Here is a 12,427-nt window from a genome sequence, read left to right as displayed (position 1 = left end):
TTGAATTGTATGGTAATTCAAATTCTTTGAATTGGCCTTATAACCCTTCCTAGACTGTTGGTCAACAATCGTTGCTTTTCTAAGATCATTGCTGATGTCTTTCCTTTTTGTTAACACACACCTGAATACTCCAGAAAAGCAAACTGACAAAACTTCTACTTCTACAGAGATGGTCACACTTGCTAATGATCAGTTAGTCAAGGGCATTTGATTAGCAGCACCTGTCTGCTTCTTACCATCATAATCCCCATGGAAGCAGTGAGGGCATACTTAGTTTTCACACATGGATTCTCCATATATGCTTTATTTTTGTTAAATAAACAATGACATGGCATAATATGCCACATGGTCTTGTTCATCAGAGGTTGTATTTACCTAATTTTAAGATCCTCTAAAGATCAGATGAATTTTGGGTATATCTTAATATGTATAACCATAGAATTCAAGAGGGTGTAGTTTCTTTTTCACATAAATGAAAATACGGCATATTTTGAGAAGTGAATTAATAATCATTAATTCACTTCTCATCACTTCTCTGACATTTCATCAGTATGAATGTCCTGAAAATGTTCACAACAATCCACATGTAGTAAAAGTCAGCAAGTTGTAACATGCAAGTCAGAGACAATCAAAATATTTTGGTTGTTTGACCTCCATCCCAGCCAACATTGCAAGGTGGGGCCCATGTGGGCACCATATGGGCTTGAAAAGGGCTTGCAAAGCTAACAGCATTGTGGCTGACCCCACACACCCCTCACACACACTCTTCACCCTCCTGCCATCTGGAAAGAGGTACCGGAGCATTCGGGCCCTCACAACCAGACTATATAACAGTTTCTTTCCTCAAGCCATCAGGCTTCTCAACACCCAGGACTGAACTGTTCTACACTCTCTCTCTCTCTCTCTCTCTCTCTCTCTCTCTCTCACACACACACACACATTCACTCAGGACTGAACTGTATACAACTCTCTGTCTCTCTCACACACTCTCTCTCTCTCTTGACTGTGTGGACGCACACACACACACATAATTTATATTGTTCGTTACTTATTGCACTACCTCAACCTGTCATCTGCTGCTATAGTTATATTTATGTTTATTTCTATTTGCACTACCTCAACCACTGCTGTTGTATTCTTGCACAATATTTTTTTACATCATTTCATTTTATCTTATTTTATTTCACTTACATTCCATTACACATGTTCTTTTCTTTCTTTTTCAGCGCTAAGTGTCCTGTGTTTTTTGTGTTGTCTTTCTTGTATTTATTGTCTTTTGCACTGTCTTGTCTATGCTCTGTTTGCACCTAGCTGCACACTGTGCACTTTACGTGGCTAAGACAAACTGTCCTAGCTCTGTGGTGTTTTTTTGTGTTGTACTCTTTGTTGTTGTATGTTTATGTAGCACCAGGTCCTGGAGAAATGTTGTTTCATTTCACTATGTACTGCATCGGGTATATGTGGTTGAAATGACAATAAAGCTTCTTGAATCTTGAATCTTGAATCTAAACATTCAAATTCTGAAACATGGGCCCTAGATGGGTTTGTCCATGGGTTCCACGTGGGCCCCATCTAAATTAGCCCAGTTCAGTTGTAACATAACATAACAATAGTATGCACTGAGAAGTCATTATTTAGATCTACAAACTTATAACAATCAGTCAAATAAGACCTAAGCAAGAAAAGGGCTGTCCCCTAAACACCAACAACATGTATTGTAGCCTATCAAGTAGAATTGTATGATCAGTGGTGTCAAAAGCTGCACTAGGTTAAGTAAAACCAGGAAGGAAACACAACCCTGATCAGAGGCCAGTAGTAGGTAATTTACCACTTTAACCAGTGCTATCTTTTTGCCATTATGAGGCCTCAGTCCTGACTGAAACACTTCATGAATGATATTTCTATGTAGGTAGAAGCATAACTGCTATGAAACTACCTTATGATACAAGTTTAGAGACTCTGCCTTCAGAATAGGGGACAAGATGGCCTTAAGAACAGCAAGAACCAAACTGTCCTGAGCCATCAGAGAAGCAAAGCTTTTAGAAAATCCACAGCCACTTCCAGGGGAGAGGAGACCCCCAGCTCATGTGGCAGGGCATCTAGGTGATGATGAACTACAAGAAAACTTTGTTTGCCTGTGACAGTGACGCCTTCCACCCAGATGCACTGAATGAGTTCTGTCCTTGGTTTGAGGTGCAGAACAATGATCACTGGAGTCTCTCTCCCCTCTATCATGGACATTTAAACCACATGCTGCATTTGCAAAGCCATCAGCATTGTAGATGAAATCACACACCCCTCACATTCACTTTTCACCCTCCTGTTTGCACTGTCTTTTGTCTTGCACTATTTGCACTAGGTTGCACACGATGCACTTCATGTGGCTAGGACAAGTTACTTTAGGTCCTTAGCTCTGCCGTGTCCCAAGTTGCTCTATGCTGTTTTATGTAGCACCATGGAGAAATGTTGTTTCATTTCACTGTGTAATGCGTCAGATATATATGGTTGAAATGACAGTAAAAGCTTCTTGACATAAATTGAAGTGAACTTTTGTATTATTTTTTGATAAATGCCAGTCTGGGTGTATATGGAATGGGTGCATTAGTTACTCAGTAAAATGTAGTTATTAATTAATTAAAGAAGTGAATAGTGATGAGGTTTTTTTGCAGCACTGCAGCTTACTGTGTCACGGTGTGGATCACGAGCGCAGTAATACACAGCTGTGTCTTCAGTCTGCATGTTCTGTCCTCCAATTGTTATTGTGTTAGTAGAAGTGTCTCTGGAGATGCTGAACTTATTTTTCAGTTTGTCACTGTAACCTGCATTCCCATTAGAATAGATGAGTCCAATCCACTCCAGAGCTTTTCCTGCAGGTTGTCGGATCCAAGCTGTGTGACTGCCCGTAACTGAATATGAAACCTTGCAGTGGATGGAGAGACTCTGGCCTGGCTGGACTGTCATGGAAGCAGGCTGAGTCAGTTCCTCACCATGTACATCTGTGGAGGAAAACACATGGTGATATCTCACACAATATCTGCTGCACCTTTATTCTTTATCTAGTAAATGAATGAATTTGATAAAGCACTCACAAGAAGCAGCTGCCAGCAGGAACAGTAGAGATGTAATGAAAAGTGAAAAATACTACAAGAAAGGAATGTGTAATTTTCAGATTTTTTTTTTAACTAGACAATGTCAAAATGTGACCAGATGAAGATCATAATGTAAAAATAAATAAAGTATAAACTTAAATTTGTTTGGATTTTTGTAAGTTAAGTAGTATGTCATGAAGATATCACTTGTTTAGGACTGGTAGTGTTTGTTGCTTGAATATACAGAACTTCAACACAGCACGACTCTGGATTTTGTACAGCTGCAGCAGTAATCTGAATGACTGTGTCTTTCGTGCGCAGTAATACACAGCTGTGTCCTCTGTCTGAAAGTTTTCCCCATGTAAAGTCACAGTGTTGCTGGAGGCATCAGCTGAGAAACGGATCTTGTTCTTTAGTGAATCTCGGCTACCAGTATCACTTGAGCTGCAGTACCAGCCGATCCATTCCAGAGCTTGTCCTGATAAATGTCGTATCCAGTTAGTACAGGAACTAGTGGCTGAGTATCCAGTGATCTTACAGGGGACTGAAAATGATTCTCCAGGCTTAACCAGCATGACTGCAGGCTGAACGAGTTCAATACATTTAATACCTGTGAACAACAATCATGCAATTATTCAGGTGCATTTAATCAACAGGAAAAATGTACACAATGATCTGCATCTCTCCAAAATTCTCCACACACTTACCAGATGTAGCTGTTAACAGCAGGAGTAGAAGTGTAAAGAACATGGTTTGAGCAGAACCTGAACCCAGAACCTCACTTCTCCTGAGAACACCTCTAATCATTTATAAAGGGGTTTGATTTGCATGACAGTGTTTAGGCTTTCAGAAGACATGAGGCATTTCCTGCACATGTAAAAACATACACTTTCACAATATATTAGTTAGTAACTATTTATTTAATATGTAATTGATCAAGCTGTGTGGATGAAGCAGCCTGGTTTAATGAGACACTGATATAATGGAGCTGTAATGTCTTAGCTTCATAACAATGCTGTAGTTAGAGTTTATGACTTTGATGTAAATCCCAGGAGAACATGTTCTCATATTTATGACACACCCTCAGTCCTTTAAACCTCAAACTGTTAGTTAGATGTTGTGTGAATAAAGAAAGAGCGACCAACACAGGCCTTAAAGCTTAAAGAAAAGTATAATGTTCAGACATTTCTAATGTGTGTGCAGGTTAAATATACAATATACAGTTCAAGACCAAAGGTTGAGTAAACTTTTTCAGGTGGATTGTCAGTAAAAATGGAACATAATTTGCACAACTGTTCAAATGTTTAGAATTTTTAAACATTTGTCTCTCCATTTTTGTCTGTAATCATTTATTATTTTATTTTGAATTTTGGAGGTGAAAAAACACCTATGCATGGAGATGTTTGTATTTACTGTGTAATCTCAGTTTCGATATGTTCATGTAAAAATCTTGTGGATGGAGTGAATTCAACAAACAAACAGTGAATGTCAGATATTGATATCTGTTCATCAGAGTGAAATGAACATGAGCCTAATCAATTCAGTTTGTAATCAGATACTGACTGTTAAATTGCCCATGATGCTCTGGTGCTGCAATCAGAATTGTTATCATTATTATTTATTTTTTAATGAAGGAGGATGTTGGGAGCTAGCACTGTTTCAGTGTACTTGGAGTTTTTGTACAGGGATGTTGTTTATTTGTCTCACTGTGGTTCACGAGCGCAGTAATACACAGCTGTGTCTTCAGTCTGCATGTTCTGCCCGGTTAATGTCACTGTGCTGCTGGACGTGTCTCTGGAAATCTGAAACCTGCTTTTCAGTTTCTCACTGTAGACAGTGCCACCGCTACCACATATACGTCCGATCCACTCCAGAGTTTTTCCTGCAGGTTGTCGTATCCAGTGTGTACAGTAGCTGCTATCAGTTAATGAATATCCAGACACTTTACAGGTCAGAGTCAGTGACTGACCAGGAGTTAATACTGTGGATCCGGTCTGGATCAGCTCAACACAGTGAACACCTGTTAAAGAAAAGTTATTTTAATGATGTAAACGTGAAAAGCTTTAAGGAACCAAAATTGTATTAAAAGTCAAATGTAAAAACACTTACAGTGTACGGCTGCCAGCAGCAGCAGCAGTAGGGATGTAGAGATCATGGTGTGTGTTGAAGCAGAAGAAGTAAAAGCTCTTGGTCTTTGTTGCTTAAATATATAACAGGGAAGGACATTTGCATAGAGACACTCCTTATGGGTCAGAATGGGATGGATTCCTCTACACATGAAAATCTCCCCTTCTCATGAACGTCTCTAATCTGTGATTATAAATCTATAAAATTTGGAACATTAAGAGACTTTCTTAGGTCTCTGAATTTATGTGAAGAGAACACACTCTTAATATGAACATATTCACAGAGCTGGATTCACTGCAAATCCTCGTTCCTCTTAACCACTGGCATGACAGGCATGGCCCATTCACTGCATAACACTGGGGGGATGACCCCCAGCTCCAAGAGTTGATTCATAATACATGAAAATAATAATAATTAGATAGACAATTCTTTATATCATTATCAGTCATATGTATGCTGCAATGTAGAGAATTACATTAACACAGAAATTATTCTCATGTCTACAAATTTCCTGGTTTCTCTGTTAAAATAACAATGTGAATAACTGCTTCCATATTTGACTCTGACTTGGTGAAATACTGCAGTGTTTTCTGAACAGTATGAACTATATTTAACATTATAATCAAACCGTTCAATAGAACATGATGTTCATTCTGGTATAGTCTGCCCTCTAGAGGCTTTAACTGATGAATCCAAAGAGAAATAGCTGAGAAGATTCTAGATCGGGTGTTTTTAAATTCTGAAGAAGAATTGTAATCTCTAGTGAACAGAAGACAAAGCTGAAATCTAATATCTATCAACAACTCAACAGTGAAACTATTCTCTATACTTCTTCTTCTTTATTATTCAAAAGTTTAAATTGATCTTCTTTGAGAAATTGAATCAGCAGCAGTGTTAGGTAAGTTACTTCAAAAACAGTTATTAATTACTAATTACACCATCAATGCTGTATTTAAAATGCGTTTCTAATTACTCTGTTTGAAAAGTAATTTCATTATTCAATAAGTAATTTAACTCATTATTAATTACTTCCTAAAATTCCTATAAACCTTGACTGGAAGCCTGCAATCATTTTTTTTTAGCTCACCTTTGGACATTTTCTACACTCCTGATGTAAAATCAAGTTTTGCCTGCTTAACATTTGTACTGTCGATGAACATGGATCACTCAAAAGTGTTTGTCGATGCTGCCTTGTCAAGTGCTTCAGTAAATTACTCGTGGTATTGGCAGGGGCCGATTGTTTTTTTTCACCAGGACATACACTATATTGCCAAAAGTATTTGCTCACCCATCCAAATAATCAGAATCAGGTGTTCCAGTCACTTCCATGGCCACAGGTGTATAAAATCAAGCACCTAGGCATGCAGACTGTTTTTACAAACATTTGTGAAAGAATGGGTCGCTCTCAGGAGCTCAGTGAATTCCAGTGTGGAACTGTGATAGGATGCCACCTGTGCAACAAATCCAGTCGTGAAATTTCCTCGCTCCTAAATATTCCACAGTCAACTGTCAGCTGTATTATAAGAACGTGGAAGTGTTTGGGAACGACAGCAACTCAGCCACGAAGTGGTAGGCCACGTAAACTGACGGAGCGGGGTCAGCGGATGCTGAGGCGCATAGTGCGAAGAGGTCGCCAACTTTCTGCAGAGTCAATCGCTACAGACCTCCAAACTTCATGTGGCCTTCAGATTAGCTGAAGAACAGTGCGTAGAGAGCTTCATGGAATAGGTTTCCATGGCCGAGCAGCTGCATCCAAGCCATACATCACCAAGTGCAATGCAAAGCGTCGGATGCAGTGGTGTAAAGCACGCCGCCACTGGACTCTAGAGCAGTGGAGACGCGTTCTCTGGAGTGACGAATCGCGCTTCTCCATCTGGCAATCTGATGGACGAGTCTGGGTTTGGCGGTTGCCAGGAGAACGGTACTTGTCTGACTGCACTGTGCCAAGTGTAAAGTTTGGTGGAGGGGGGATTATGGTGTGGGGTTGTTTTTCAGGAGCTGGGCTTGGCCCCTTAGTTCCAGTGAAAGGAACTCTGAATGCTTCAGCATACCAAGACATTTTGGACAATTTCATGCTCCCAACTTTGTGGGAACAGTTTGGAGCTGGCCCCTTCCTCTTCCAACATGACTGTGCACCAGTGCACAAAGCAAGGTCCATAAAGACATGGATGACAGAGTCTGGTGTGGATGAACTTGACTGGCCTGCACAGAGTCCTGACCTCAACCCGATAGAACACCTTTGGGATGAATTAGAGAGGAGACCGAGAGCCAGGCCTTCTCGTCCAACATCAGTGTGTGACCTCACAAATGCGTTTCTGGAAGAATGGTCAAAAATTCCCATGAACACACTCCTAAACCTTGTGGACAGCCTTCCCAGAAGAGTTGAAGCTGTTATAGCTGCAAAGGGTGGACCGACGTCATATTGAACCCTATGAATTAGGAATGGGATGTCACTTAAGTTCATATGCGAGTCAAGGCAGGTGAGCGAATACTTTTGGCAATATAGTGTGTATGTATATATATATATATATAAACTTAATGCCTGAAATTGGAGGCAAATCGGCGCTTGTGCACACGAGTGACAATCGCGCATGTGAATTACCAAAGAGAGAATCTCTGATTTCCGTAAAATATTTGGCATGCTAAATATCTGGACCTGTCTTTGAAAATCGTGCAGTGTGAACTCGGCATAAGTCCGCAAGCTGACCCACGCTAAAATGACCCCAAAACAAATGTCACTAGAGAGCACCTTCTATGAATACGATATGTACCTGTTCTCTGCAGCATCTCTACTACAAACTCCTGGAATTAAAAATCATCTGTAGGGGGCAGCAGCACACTTGTTTTCAATAAGGATTCATGAAACTGTGAAATTTAACAGCTGAAGGATGTTTTTGTAAATTCATCCTGTTATATAAAAATCAGCCTCTTGTTCACCAAAAGTTTGTTTCACACGACTGAATCAAAGAGCTTGATGATGGGGCTGAGGGTCACTCACTACTACATCTTTGTTATAATGTTAACCAAAGGTACCTGAGACTTCTTTACTGTATATTTCTACCCTCAGAATATCTTGACTGTGTTGATGATGACCTTTGATTGTTATGTTTTATCTGCTAGGTGTCAGCAGTCATGAGATCAGACTGGACCAGTCTCCTGCTGTGGTAAAGAGACCTGGAGAAACTGTGAAGATCTCTTGTAAGATAAGTGGATATTCAATGACAAGCAACTACATACACTGGATATGACAGAATCCAGGGAAAGCTCTGGAATGGCTTGGCCAGATGGATACAGGCAATAATCAAGCAATATATGCAGAGTCTGTGAAGAACCAGCTCACCTTAACAGAAGACGTCTCAGCAAGTACACAGTACTTAGAGGCCAAGAGTCTGAGGACAGAGGACACTGCGGTTTATTACTGCACCCGAAGAGCCACAGTGACTGGAGCTGAGGAAGCAGCTGTACTAAATGGAAAATTCAATCAGGGAGCCAGGCAGAATAATGAGCAGAAACAGGCAAACAAAATTACAAACCTAAGAAACTCTCCGAAGCGGGACGCGAACCAAGGAGGTTTAACGCCACACTGGACCTCCCAACGCGCTACGCTATCGGGCCATATAAGCTAACCGGGGATTGGTGTAATAAAGGTGGGTTGGGAAGGCGTCAGACAGTGCACACACACACACGCCACAAGGCGAGGGGGAGAGCCTGCTCGTCACGGCAAGCTTTGGCCGTTTAAGCAGTTCCCTCACCGAGTAGGGGTCTGGCTTGATAAATAGGAAGTGGCAGTGGGCTGATTCTCAGCCTGCCACACCAGTAAATAACTTTCTATATGTTCTTTAGATTATTAAATATCGCTAGCAACGACTTTAGAAGGGTGTAACTCTAATTACCAAATTACCTCTCGGCGCCTACTGCCTCCGATACCTGACAGATTCTGTGTCCGCACGCCGAGTGAGTGACCACCTGAGGCTTATATAACAGCGTGCACAGGTGCCGTGCATCAGCCCTAATTGCCTGTGCTGGGCTGAGCACTATAAAGAGGCACGCCAGCAACCGTAGATTTGCCTAAGCAGGCACTCGCGATGTTACAGTATTACTTGTTAATTTGATCAGCCTCGCATTTTTTTTAAATATTGATATTGATATTGATATTGATATTGATATTGATGTTGATGTTTTTGTACACCTCTAGCACTGAGCTGTACAGCTGTGTCTGTCTTTGCACAGTAGTAAACAGCCGTGTCCTCTGACACCAGGCTGCTGATATCTAAGTAAAGCACATTGTTGCTCGTGTCTCTGGAGATGCTGAAACGAGTTTTAAAGGAAGTTCCATAGTCTATGCTTCCACCACCCCATATGATCCCGATCCACTCGAAGCCTTTTCCTGGAGTTTGCTTGATCCAGACTGTTCCATAGCTAGTGAGGGCATAGCCAGACAGGACAAGCTCATGATTTCTCTGCGGAACACAACCAAACACAGAGGATTCCATGTACAGTACTTCAGTGTATTTAGATCTGCCTGTGAATTGGGAAATTTGCATGCAGAATGGGTTATGTATTTTTTCCTATATTTTTTCCTGTAATAATGGCAGTCTTCCTATTATACATCATTTCTTTAAACATTTTTAATCAAATTGTGTAAACAGGTTCTTAAAAAAATAAAAATAAACAATTTCACAAATGTAACTAGAATATATTTTTAGCTCACCTGCAAAGGAAAGAACAAAAAAGTCTTCAGCCTAAATCACTAGTCAGAGATAATTATAAGAAAAGGTTTGAGAATTTTTGAATGACAACTATTGAGACTTAGTTAAGTTTGAGAAAAGATGAGAAAAATTGAGAATTAAAATATCTAATAAATATCACTGGGGTGCAGGTCCCTGCTGAGGGAATATTTACAGTTCAGGAGGATGTGACTGTATACGTTTCTGAAGTCTTTTTTGTGTCAGTGGCCCTGCAGTGACTGAGCGAATGCAGTGCCCGTGCCACCATCAATGTATCCGACCCACTCCAGTCCTTGTCCTGGTTTCTGACAGATCCAGTTCATGTAGTAGCTTCCCATTGAGAATCCAGAGACAGTACAGGACAGAGTGACCAACTCTCCAGGTCTCTTCACCACAGAAGCTGAGGAGGTCAGGGACTGTCCATAAGAATCTGGAAGAAATAAATAGAACTATGTAATGTTTGTTATAATGATTTTAATGCTAGTAATCATCACATTAAAAACATAAACTTACATGAAATGAGTATCAGTAAAATACACTGTCCTAAATCATCCTTCTCTGAGTTCTGCTTCACCCAGATTTAAAGTGTATGGGAGTGTTATCTATCACAGAGCTCACTGGAAACTAGAGCAGCCAAGAACATGCTGTTTATACACGACTCTATTTGAATAGGGAGTGTCCATGACCACTATGGAGGTGTTCAATCCACAACCACATGCTGCTCACTGTATAGATGAGTGGATGATTATAAGGTTCTGTGTAGAAAAGCAACATCTAATGTTTCACTCTCACTATTTATTAGAATCGGAGAAGCCTGTAATTATCCACTGTACTTTAGATCATTTTTAATAATACTTTCTCTAAATGAAAATAAAGGACTAAAGTTCAATTCAATTCAATTTATTTTGTATAGCGCCTTTTACAGTGAACATTGTCTCAAAGCAGCTTTACAAAAGAAGAAAAACAGAGAAAGGGCAGGGGTAAAATGAAAATAAAAAATAACTAAATAACTCTAAATAAGAATAAAATCATTAAATTTAATTATTAAACTATTTTATCCCTATTTTATACCTAATGAGCAAGCCTGTGGCGATGGTGGCAAGGAAAAACTCCCTGGGATGGAATAAGGAAGAAACCTTGAGAGGAACCAGGCTCAGAAGGGAACCCATCCTCATTTTGGTGACACTAAACAGTAAATAATGTAACTGTAACTGATTAATGTCCTTTCTACAACAGCAATAAATGGCCCATGAGGAACTATTAGGTCATTGTAGTTTCTAAGGTCATTATAGACACTATTTCTTTGCTGTCACAAGCTGACAGATGAAATGGCAGATCTGTGATGGTGTGATAGTCCCCAAGTGTCTCTGTCCATGTAGATTTTTCTTCTATGTGAGCTACAGTACCTAGGGTGGATTATCTAGAGATCATTTCAACCAGTTCAACAAGATAATATATATTTTATATATTACTTTTTAACTATGCCTTAAGTAAACTTTTATACTATTTTTTTGCTAAATGCCAATCTAGGTGTCAATGCTGAAGTGTTTGTAATGTGGGGAGTAGTTACTCAGTAAAATGTAGTTTGTCTGCTGATTCTCAGTGGACTCGTGGAGCCGGGTCATAGACTGATTCAGCTGATTCTCAGTGGACTCTCAGAGCCGGGTCATAGACTGATTCAGCTGATTCTCAGTGGACTCTCAGAGCCGGGTCATAGACTGATTCAGCTGATTCTCAGTGGACTCATGGAGCCGGGTCATAGACTGATTCAGCTGATTCTCAGTGGACTCGTGGAGCCGGGTCATAGACTGATTCAGCTGATTCTCAGTGGACTCACAGAGCCGGGTCATAGACTGATTCAGCTGATTCTCAGTGGACTCGCAGAGCCGGGTCATATAGAGAATCTTACGTTTAGTCTCAGCACCTCCAAAGTGCGTGAGCTGACCTTCTTAAATGCTAATTTATAGGCAAAGCACTTTATGTATATAGTTATACTTTTTGCATTTTTATTCAGTTTGGTTGTTTTATTTATTATTTAAGATACTCATTTTTATTCCATTTGAATACTTTTACATTTAACATTTTTGGATAACATAACTGATTTGCACATTTTTCTGATTTGCTGATTTTCATTTTTATATTTGTGTGTGTGTGTGTGTATTTGTGTGTGTTTGTGTGTGTGTTTGTGTGTGTTTGTGGATTTTTGTTGCACTGGTGTGGTAAGTCTTGATTCTTGTTAATTTACACAGGGACATGTTTATTGCCCCTGTTAGTGGGGGAACAAGAACACATCGCACCCTGGGGCAAACATGAACGTTCGGTTGGTTACCCATCATGCAATAGTCAAAGATTTTCTAAAAACTTGCATTTACTATTACATACACACCATAACACAACAGTACATAACTATACTCATTAAATTATTATAGCGTATAATCACCTGCATTAATCCCACCATTCAATTACTATAGGGTGAAAAAATCC

The 12,427-nt window shown here is 40.0% G+C and overlaps 1 protein-coding gene across 1 annotated transcript in view; it reads right to left on the bottom strand.

Annotated features, from left to right (window-relative positions):
• Positions 1-12,427, bottom strand: part of LOC131365118 (hemicentin-1-like) — a 153,804-nt gene that overhangs the window by 87,459 nt on the left and 53,918 nt on the right. The gene's annotated exons all lie outside the window — the stretch shown is intronic.

This window comes from Hemibagrus wyckioides, linkage group LG02 (assembly GCF_019097595.1).
Source record: "Hemibagrus wyckioides isolate EC202008001 linkage group LG02, SWU_Hwy_1.0, whole genome shotgun sequence".
In the NCBI taxonomy this organism is placed as follows: domain Eukaryota; kingdom Metazoa; phylum Chordata; class Actinopteri; order Siluriformes; family Bagridae; genus Hemibagrus; species Hemibagrus wyckioides.
This window is presented reverse-complemented; position numbering and strand designations above follow the sequence as displayed.